The sequence below is a fragment of the Octopus sinensis genome, linkage group LG9 (assembly GCF_006345805.1).
Source record: "Octopus sinensis linkage group LG9, ASM634580v1, whole genome shotgun sequence".
Taxonomy (NCBI): domain Eukaryota; kingdom Metazoa; phylum Mollusca; class Cephalopoda; order Octopoda; family Octopodidae; genus Octopus; species Octopus sinensis.
Genome location: NC_043005.1, coordinates 76,134,136 through 76,142,292, shown reverse-complemented (window position 1 = coordinate 76,142,292; position 8,157 = coordinate 76,134,136).

The window sequence follows — 8,157 nt, the reverse complement described above, 5'->3', positions numbered from 1 at the left end:
TGGAACGCATTATCAGAGAAAGGCTGATCACGTTCCTAGAAGAAAACAACCTTCTCACAAAAACGTAACATGGCTTCCATCCAGGGAGGAGCAGCCTCACACAGTTGCTACAGCACTTTGACTGGGTATTGAAGCAACAGCTAAACCAGTCAACTGTAGACGTGATATACCTCGACTTTGTCAAGGCCTTCGACAAGGTTGATCATGGCATGATATGTTACAAGCTGCGAAACCTTGGTATTACGGGGAAATTGGGAGAGTGGCTAAATGATGTTCTGAAGGGCAGGAGTCAGATAGTTGTAGCCAATGATGCTCACTCTGAAGAGACACCAATTCTCAGCGGAGTTCCACAGGGAACTGTACTGAGACCACTACTATTTGTGCTGGCCCTCTCAGACATGCTCTCCGCGGAACAGTCAGCCAATCTGACGACACAAAAGTATCGCAGGCAGCTAGGAACCCATAGGACATCATAAAACTGCAGAAAGACTTGAATGAAATATACAAATGGGCTAACAAAAATAACATGCTGTTCAATGTTATGAAATTTCAGCTCAAATTCCTCATCGACCAAGTATCACCAAAAGTTTTATACATATACGCATACAACACACACACGCACGCACAACGAACTTCCGCTCAGTTTCTTGTCTACCCGCCAAATTTGCTCACATTACATTTGTCAGCCCAGGAATACAGTAGAAGACACATGCCAAGGTGCCACGCAATGGAACTGAAACCGAAACCACATGTTTGCAAATTGAGGTTCTTAAATACAGCCATGCCAACGCCTACATTAATGGAAGTTTGTTTTTGCCTTCCTTTTCATTGACTATATCACCCATGTGGAACCTGATCGCATTGGTATTTATGTCCCTTCATGTAATACTACGCAATGCTGGGGATACGATTCGAACCTGGATTCCTGTGTCTATCATTTGGACATCTTAAAGATTTTTTCATATCATGAATGTCTTTGCGATCTTTACCTTTTGACCGGCAGATTTAGAATATAATTTTTTGTAACTAAACACTTTCAAACTTCGTACACTGGTAGAATGTGTCATATAAAACATCTTTTACTCTTAGCGTTTTTGAGAAAAGTTTATATTTACGAAGTTATTTCGTGTTAAAGTTGTATTTCGGTAATTTCAACCAATCAATGACGTGTATTCAGCTGAATATAATTACTGCTGTTGTTTGTCAACAACAACTTCCGGATGTGTATATAAAAGCGCAAATGAATATCATACAATTTCTTTGAAGGGTTTATGTGGGCGCTAGACGGTTTGCAAAATTTCTGGTAAACCACAGCCATTTATCATAAATTACAAAAAGAAAACACTAGGTAAAGCAAGTTATGAACATACCAAAAAACGATGGGACATCTTTAATCATAAGACTGCTCCGTCATGACTGAGCTGGAATTAAACAACCACTACCGCCACCACCACCTCAACAACAACAAGAACATCAACAACATTTCTAATATTGTTTTAGAATAAGGGATCGAAATTATTAGAAGTGAAGAATGGTGTAGAACGAATGGCAGAATCTTGGCTTGCCGAAGATGAGATAAATGTGGTTTCAATCTCCAGTCGAAACTTAATTGTTTTATATATATATATATATATATATCTTACGTTTCTTGGAAAGGGATGAAAGTCATAACATCCCATACTACCTTACTCGATTTACAGAATATTTGCTAATGCAATATGACAAGTCAATGCCCAAATTCTCGAGAAATTTGCTTCGCAATTATGTGATTTCGGGTTCGATCACATTGTGTGACGTTTTGAGCAAGTGTCTCTCATCAGTAGTCCGGGTTGGCTCAAGCGTTATAGGTGAAGCTGCGTAGATGGAAACTATATGGAACCCTTTGGGTTAATTGTGCCGATAATTTTTTAAAAAAGCAATTTAACTTTGTGTCTCGTTGATTCTATTTGAGAATAACTTCAAAAGTGTCCGTGTTTGTGGAATACATACTCGGCCACTTTCACGCTAATTCAGTGAACAGATGGGTCGGTCGACTACGCAGTTATGTTCAAATCGTCGAAACCGACGAAGGTCCATTTACATCTAAGACTGTATTCCTAATATGTCCATCGTATGGAGGAGTTCTCCGTGATTGGAATCTGTAATTGTGATTTTGATCCCCGCATGTAGTTTAGTTATTCTCTTAGATGTACATATGCCCTTGAAAGCGCCATATATGCCACACAATTTAATTTGTCATTTGTTATAAAATCTGAAGACTTACAGCTGTGTCAGAAATCAATAATTTGTATGAAAATTCTCAAGATATCATCTGACGCCATTTTTATTCTTCAACGCTGCACAAGCTGCGTGATGCTAGATAACAGAACCAACGCATTATCTTCGTCAAATTCGAGGAATAATTTAATCCTCGCCACTTTCGCAATGCTGTTGTACAGCAACCACTCAAGCAACCAACGGCATTTTTAGTATATCTACATTTTATGTTTTTGTTTGCTGATCGTTACTCGTAACCCTGTAAGATTAGCTTAGTTATTCTATACCAACATGCTAACAACTTTTACTTATATAGCACAAAATGTTTGTTTCCAACCCATTTCTAGTCTCCTAAAATCTTAAAAGAAATAATAAAATGAAAAACCACAAAACAAAACAGCAAAACTCTAAAGTGTTTTGAGGGGAGTTTTACTGTAAAGACACCTTCCACGTCACCGTGGGTTTTATATTTACTGTTGTTGTTGTTTTTTGTCTTCTTCTTCTTCTTCTTCTTCTTCTTCTTCTTCTTCTTCTTCTTCTTCTTCTTCCAATCAGGACTCACGCCATTAGCCACAAAAAATAATCTCTAATTCGAATCTACTCTAAGCTACCAAGAATGCGTGTGGCAACTTGAAGATCCACCCACCACACGCAATAGCCTGGCGGTTGCACGGGCGCGAAAGCTACGTTGTTATCCTCATTCCGTAAACGGTGGCTTTTAATGGGTGGAGAGCTGAACCATCCTGGGATACAGAGGATTCGCAATCTAGACTAGTGTCTGAAAGTTTACCACACCATAGAGAGTTACACCAGGGTTCCTCTACTTTGTGGCAAAAGTAGGAAGAAAGAGTGAGAGAAAGTTGTGGTGAAAGAGTACAGCGGGGTTCACCACCCAACCCCAGCCGAAGCCTCGTGGGGCTTAGATGTTTTTGCTCAATAAACACTCATAATGTCTGGTCTGGGAATCGAAGCCGCGTTCTTACGACCGCGAGTCCGCTGCCCTAACCACTGGGCCATTACGCCTCCACTATTGTTGTTGTTGTTTTTGTCTATTGTATTGCTTTTATGCATTATCCATCCATCCATCCATCCGTTTTCACTGACCACTATTCCTGGGTGGGTCGTGGAGGTAGACTCTTCAGGCATCACTTCCACAGGGTCCTCTCAGAAGCAACCGTCATTACACATTCCGGCTGGATTCTCAAGTCTGACCAACTGAGACTATGGATTGTGGGATGGCGTCAGCAGCTGGGGAGCTGACCGGAAGAGGAAAGGGCGCAGGAGTGACGCGCGCGCATGCAGGGGATGATTGGGCTTTTTCGATCGGGGTAGCCGAGAGTGCTGGACGTGTGAGCGCTTCGACAAGGTAAGGGAAAAGCAGCTGCTATTTTTAGCGTTCGGGTCGGGCCACGTGGAAGGGTGCGTTACTACCGGGGAGGTCCGCGTCGACGAAGAGAAGGTAGGTGTTTTACTTCAAATCTCCCGCATACACCACATGGATATTACCCAACAATCTCATTCCTAGCCTATCCCTAGGTATCCTGCCAGTTGGTTCGGTTTGAAGAATCCGTCTGGTGATTCTTCCTTGTCACAGTCTAACCACAAGTCCACAGTACCGGAACTGTAACTGCACGGTGCAGAGAAGTACTGGCTCGGCTTGGAAAGACTCCCTGATCTCCAAGCTATGCGCCTTGTCAAATAACGTTACTCCGGAGATCCTTCAAAGGAACCCCATTTCGACCGCTTCTACTCAAGATCGTCTTCTTTCGGACATTTCCACAACATTGCTTAATACAGGTGAGCAGTTTAAATATAATACTAGCACTATAACCCGGCAACGCCGGGTCATAGTGCTAGTGCACACATATACAGCTGCGTGCGTGCGCACATACACGCGAGTACTGTCCAAATATCCGACCAATCACATACAGCTAGCTGGCATTCAATTGGCGTATCAAGTTTCGGGCATTTTGATAGGGTTTTGGATAAAAAAATTCACAAACATGTCACTTCTATTGATTTTTTAATAGCTTTGCGGGGTGACTGGTGAAATGTAAAGATGTGCACAAACACCCTTGACGATTTTGAATGACCATAGAAAGTGTGAGCCCTCTGACTGAAAAATTGTGGATTTGTATAAAGGACACACACACAGACAGACATTTTGCCGTTTATACATAGAGAGATAACGCACATTCAATTCACTTATATCGAATAGCTGTGACGTTAAATCATATATAGATGGGCCAAATAGCATTAAATATGAATGAACACTCTCTGCATATTATGTTTGTCGATTGTAGGTATCTAATATTTTTTTCCTTGGAAGAATTAATTGAATTCAACGTAGCAACCTCATCAGTTCCACGGTCATGTTTTATTTCTGAATGTGTTAGCATTCATTTTACCATGTTATTACATGAAACGGTTGGCATTCAGTTTACTACGTTAGCTTGCTTGTAACAAGTTAAGTCTTTGTGTATAGCCAGAGGCTCACGTAAAAGTCACTTGTCCAAGCAATGAGACCGACCATCGGGAAAGTGAAACGCTGAGTTACAATTTGTGAAGATTTTGCAGCTTTAATAAGTGTGTGCGTGTGTGTGTACGTATAGTACGTATATATATATATATATATATATATATATATATATATATAATATATATATACCCGTTGTGGCTAGTAAAGAATATATATATATATATATATATATATATATATATATATATATATAATATACTTATATATACAGGACTTATTCTTTGGAAGTCTAGTACTTTTTCTATCGGTCTTTTTTGCCGAACCGCTAAGTTACGGGGACGTAAACACACCCATCGGTTGTCAAGCAATGTTGGGGGAAAGATACACAAGCATATATATATATATATATATATATATATATGTGTGTGTATCTGTATATATTATGTATATATATATGTATATATGTATATATCTATATATATATATGTATATATATATGTATATATATATGTATGTATATATATATATATATATATAATATATAGATTATAGTATGTATATATATTGTGTGTATAATATATATATGGGTGTATATATAATATATATAAGATATATATGTGTGTGTGTGTATATAGTATATCATATATATGTGTGTGTGTATATATATATGTGTGTATATATATATAATATATATATATATATATATATATATATATGTATACTAGCAGTATATGTGTATATAATATATATTATATATATATGATATATATATCTATATATAATATATATATATATATATATACGCGAGAAAGAAGCACAAGAATGTTGCTTCTTCTCGCTATAATCACCCCACATTACGTATTGTTAAATCAGTATAGTTTTTTTTTGGTGCATCTAAGTTAGGTACCATATTCAAGTAATTTTTTAAATTAACTTGAATCTTTATTGCTCTTTGTGTATATATATATATATATATATACTAGCAGTATCGCCTGGCGTTGCTCGGATTTGTAAGGGAAATAACTATATAAGCATTTTTAGAGATGTAAAGTATAATAGCCATCTCAATATGGCTAACCACAAAGGGCGGGGTGTTACTGTAGCTTTTTACGTTCTGAGATTTAATAATAAATTTTTAGAGAGTTACTTCACTTATATATGCCAAAAATGTATTAAAAATGGGAAAAATTGATGGTAATTTTTTTTTTAAATCGTAGACTCATCGTAGACGCGCGCTAATACCCAGAAGGGCTCGATATGAATCACGACTATAAGATACCCGGTTTTGGTTAAACAGCACCGCAAAATGTGGGAGTAGTTAGGAATCTAAATCGTATATTATATATATACATATACATATATATATATTATATTATATATAGCTATATATATATATATATTATATATTATATATATATAGTATATATATATATATATATATACATATACATACATACATATATATATATATATACACATATATACAACGGACTTCTTTCAGTTTCTGTCTACCAAATCCACTCACAAAGCTTTGGTCGGCCCGAGGCTATAGTAAAAGACACTTGCCCAACGTGCCACGCAGTGGGACTGAACACGGAACCATGTGGTTGGTAAGCAAGCTACTTACCACACAGCCACTCCTACATAAATATATATAGAAAGAGAGACAGATGAGAGAGAGGGGAGAGAGAGCAAGAGAGAGAGAGCAAGAGAAAGCAAGAGAGAGCGAAACGGCGGGAAGACTGTGGACGCCTGATTAAGCATATCAACAATATATCTGAGAGGGGAAACAAAAGACCTATAAAAGAATGTTCTGCGAACTAAATACACACACTGCAGAGTCGAGAGCATGCTTCGTTTGAAATATGAAAGCTTCGTTTAACAGAGATTATTCATGCAATCAACAAACAAAATTTCCCTCTAGATAGAATTGAAAGAAAAAAAAGAAATCAAGGGAGGTAACTCTATTTAGTCCATTCACTCGATGGAGCCTCTGCGTACTAATTACATAGATAGTCTAAGGTAGGTAGATATATATATATATATATATATATATGTATTTAATATATAAATATTATATATAGGGAGAGGTTATGAGAAAAACAAAAGACGAAGACAGGTGGCGTACAAAACAAGCATATGTATTAGTATAACGCTCAGGAATAGAAAAAGTCTTTTACGTTTCGGGCCTACGCTCTTCTACAGAAAGGGACACAGAAAAAAAAAACAAGAGAGAGAAAAATGTGTGTATAGTGGCTAACGATCTGTCATGGCGATCTATCATGGCGATATTATATATATATATATATATATATATATATATATATATATTATATAAAAGTGGCACACAACAGATTTTGACTTTCACATATTACATATATGCTTCTTTTTTTTTTAACAGTCTGACTTAGCTATTTAAAAGCTAAAGTTTGTGATCACGTTAAATCCATCTCATCAGATATAGAATCCTATTGCACCCACGAAAGTCATGTGGAGCTGAATGAAACAGTTATTAATATGTGGGGGGTTAAGAGAGAGAGAGAGGGAGAGAGAGAGAGAGAGAGAGAGAGAGAGAGAGAGAGGAGAGAGAGAGAGAGAGAGAGAGAGAGAGGCCTATATAATTTGAAACCTTACCGTTACGCTCCCCTAAGGCATTTCTGGTCAGCTTCAAATATGAAAGGCTTTCTTTATTCCAGCTTCTTTTAGGCACCATATGAAAACGCACCAAAACTTATTTCTAACAGATTTCGTTTTACATTGATCTAACGCTTCAGATATTACTGAGATTGTGTTGTTCATTCACTTTCTACAGAACATTAATAAAGAATATTAGTTTAAATTGAACTCAAAATTAAGGACCCCTCTGTTCTGGCGGAAAGTGCAGAAAAGATGCTTTGTTGACCGGGATGTGAAATAAAAGAATGTTCGCTAACTTACAGTAATATCAACAGTGGACGTGTTCACTCCCACGGTCATGAAAAGAAGCTACATCCCTCTCAAATCATATTCCGATTAACAAATTACAACGATTAGCCTGAATCTTTCCGTGGGAAGGAAACGCAATTCCAGGATTCTAGTCTGCCATTTATCATTAATTGTTAATGAATCAACCAAGGTTGATCGCCCTTAAATCACTAGAAGAATTGAATGAGATACATTTATTAAGGTAGTTCTAAACATCAAGCGGGTGGTCTCAGCTAGGGCAACTTTAGTCCTTAGTCTGTTTGAGTAGGGCAGGGCAGATCTGAAGTTAAAGAACTTTTCTTTGCTGGGAAGTAATGGTTACACATACATACATACATACACACATACATACATACATACATACATACATACATACATACATACATACATACATACATACATACATACAAAGATAGATAGATACATACAAAGAAAGAAAGAAATATAGATACATACAA